This window comes from Argopecten irradians, chromosome 8 (genome assembly GCF_041381155.1).
Source record: "Argopecten irradians isolate NY chromosome 8, Ai_NY, whole genome shotgun sequence".
Classification (NCBI taxonomy): domain Eukaryota; kingdom Metazoa; phylum Mollusca; class Bivalvia; order Pectinida; family Pectinidae; genus Argopecten; species Argopecten irradians.
In genome coordinates, this window is record NC_091141.1 from 14,723,755 (window position 1) to 14,727,475 (window position 3,721).

The 3,721-nt window shown below is 32.2% G+C and overlaps 1 pseudogene; it reads left to right on the forward strand.

Annotated features, from left to right (window-relative positions):
• On the forward strand, nt 1-1,724 carry LOC138329025 (piggyBac transposable element-derived protein 4-like; annotated as a pseudogene).
• The last annotated feature ends 1,997 nt before the right edge of the window (nt 1,725-3,721 follow it).

Consider the following 3,721-nt stretch of genomic DNA (forward strand, 5'->3'; position numbering starts at 1 on the left):
ATGACGTCAGACATTGACGGCATGATGGCGTGGTTCCGCGTATTTCCCCCAGAAGAAAATAGAAGAAATGCAAGATTTCAAGAAAATTCAAGACTGTTCAACATGCCTTCAAGGGATGCCAGGCCCATTAAAGACTTTTTGTTTTTATTTCCCGAATGCCTGATGAAGGAGATCGTTCGTCAAACGAACAGGTAAACAGGCAACATGATAAACAGTCTGCGTTAGCAAGTGCGACGTTATTACACCTATAGTACCAGTAATATTGATTTACCAAGTTGAATTGGAAAAGAATATATTTGATGATCAACCTTAGAACTTTTATTTGTCATGCACTTTGTGAGTGGATCTTTTTATAAGTTTTAATAAGAAAGTGCATTGGAAAGAAAATTATTCATCAAATGTTGTGAAATATGTAGATAAAACGGGAATCAGCAAAATATATAGCACAATAACATTGACAAAATTATACACTATACAGCCCATCACTTAATTGTCTGTGTATTATATGGTGTTTTTTTTTTTTACTTAATATCATATAAAAGAAGGAACACAGTCTTGTAAATAACATTCACAACTTTACGGTAAATCCATAAAATCTTTCTTCTATTGTACCTTTCATAAATATAAATATCGTCCCACTCTGTACATGTACTTCTGATCTACTGTATACATGTATTTGATAATGCCGATCACTCTTTTCATGTATTTGATAATACCGATCTACTGTATACGTATATTTGACAATATCTATCAACTGCATACAAGTATTTGATTATACCGATCTACTGTAGCATGCAGTACATATATTTTAAAAACGTTATCCATTCCTTAATTGTAATTTTATTGTCATTTACATGTATCTGTATTTATTACTTTGACAGCTATGCGAGGAATTATCTTCGAACGACAGAAAATCTAGGCAGGTTCGCACGACTGCATAGATGGAAACTATTGACAGTACAGACGTTTAAATCCTTTTTGGCCATATTTTTTAACGTGGGAAATGTTAGAAAGACATCCATAGAAGAGTATTGGAATTCTATGTTACCGAGCCAACTTCAATTCTGGTCTAAGACAGTTTCTTCTAGGAAGACATTCCAAAACATCTTAAAGTTAGTTCCTGCACGTGTCTGATTATCGGAGATTGGCAAACAGACATGTATGTGTTATTGAGTGATTTTATATAAAATAGGAAATGTGAGCATTCATTAAATAACAGAGACTAAAGGTCTCTCATACTTCCCTCTATGAAATTGTTAAGCTAATTTGCCGTCCCTGAATGTTGTAAAACGATACGGTTTAAAAGGCTTGGCAATTTATCAAAAATGTAGGATGTATACAGTTTTTCATGCGACATGGTTCATTATTTTGCAGCATCCAGCATATGATCCAGCTGCACGCTTCAAACCACTGTTGACCTTTATTAACAGAATATTTCAAAGGTTTTTGATACCCAATCAAGAGCTATGTGTCAACGAGACGCTAGTGTCTGCAAGAGGTCATAGTATAATGCGTCAGTTTATCCCAACCAAGGCAGCCAAATTCGGTATCAAGTTCCGGATGCTGTGTGAAGCGGCAACTGGATTTACAGAGGGCGACAATTTGATCCAACACCAAGAGGAGAGTTGCAAGGAACTCAAGTCGTGGGAAGTCTCTTCAGATAAACCTCCCTGTTTCACAAAGGCTACCATGTATTCTGTGATAGCTATTTCTTCTTAATATAATTCTTACCGAGACCGAGGAGATGTCATGTAGACGTCCTCCCGCGACGGAAGAAAAAGACTGTTGCGTATGCTCTAGCCGTGCTCGCGGAGGAATCAGGCGACGAAGCCAAACTGCATGTACACTATGCAGGAGAGGATTGCATAGAGAATGTATTCGATTACACCACTGCATAGAAATGTAGATTTAAAACTACACCATCAACTGAAATACAAGAATTATGTATATAGGCCTGTGTTGTGTAAACTTTGTTTCGGAAATACACGGATTTCACTTAAAAACCTATAGTTATATTTTAAGTTAATAAATATTTGTCAAATTGACTTACGGTTGATCTTGAGAAAAAACTTCTCTTTGTGTTGTTAATTAGTCAATACAGCACAGTGGCGTGTATATATACAATATAACTCAACTTTGATGGATTCATCATTTTTCATATGTCATAAACTCGCCTTTGTGATATTTAAAAAAAAAAACCCAGAAACATATGAAATGTGGAAGTATGATATAAAAAGAATTAGTATATCAATATAATTTAAACAAATTTATCCATATTTTATTTCTTCTAATAATCATTAAGGCGAGTGTCTGTGTCAGCGTATATGCATTAATCTCCTGAAGATATAACGCAAAAATGAAATGACGTCATAATTGCCATAACGTCATAATTGGCAGATCGGCTATTTGAGAGTTCGAATTTGGCGACGTCAAAAACTTGGCAGTCTAAGGGTTAAATAAATATTTAGACTATTACTGTAATTATTTTCAACCTAACTTATGCAAATGAATTTTATAACATTATTGAATTTCACTATTACAGGACAAATGACACTTATGTAGTTGTGTCTACAAATTTCATATACATTTGTATTATATATATATATACATAAAAAGAAAACACAACTATAAAACAGTTTTTTCCTCCCTAGCGCTTTCTCGGCTCATGCCGGTCTTCAGGGGTTTGAATTCTTTTATTTGTAAAACATGACGTCATAGTAAGTACATAAAGATATTGTGAATGGTTCTGGAAGAAACTAACAAAAACATGAGGACAAAATAAAAACTAACCATTCACATTATCTTGGATAGGTAATTGTTGAACTCTAAATATATTATACTTTTTATTTAGATACAAAAATATTGTAATTCACTACGAGTGCTATAGCCCACTCATCTGATAAAAATTAATATTACTGTAATTATTTTCAACCTAAGTTATGCAAATGAATTTTATAACATTATTGAATTTTACTATTACAGAAAAATGACACTTAAGTAGTTGTGTCTACAAATTTCCTATAGATTTATATTATATATATATATATGGATAATCTACTACTAATAAAAGGGACACAACTCCTCTAGTTTTATCAGTATACACATTATAGATTACAGTATATATACCAATGCTGTATTTGTAATTGTTGAACTCTAAATTTATTATACTTTTTATTTATATACAAATATTGTAATTCACTACGAGTGCTATAGCCCACTCATCTGATAAAAATTACTATTACTGTAATTATTTTCAACCTAAGTTATGCAAATGAATTTTATAACATTATTGAATTTTACTATTATAGAAAAATGACACTTAAGTAGTTGTGTCTACAAATTTCCTATAGATTTATATTATATATATATATGGATAATCTACTACTAATAAAAGGGACACAACTCCTCTAGTTTTATCAGTATACACATTATAGATTACAGTATATATACCAATGCTGTATTTGTAATTGTTGAACTCTAAATTTATTATACTTTTTATTTATATACAAATATTGGAATTCACTACGAGTGCTATAGCCCACTCATCTGATACAAATTCTAATAATAATATATTATCACTCACTATCCGAAACAAATGCATTCGATTTTCCTCAATCCGCCTCTTTACATTATGTACACGGAAGTTTTTCATGCAAAGGTTTGTCTGCTTGTTTGTTTGAATAGTTAACGTCCTATTAACAGCTATGGTTATGTAAGGACG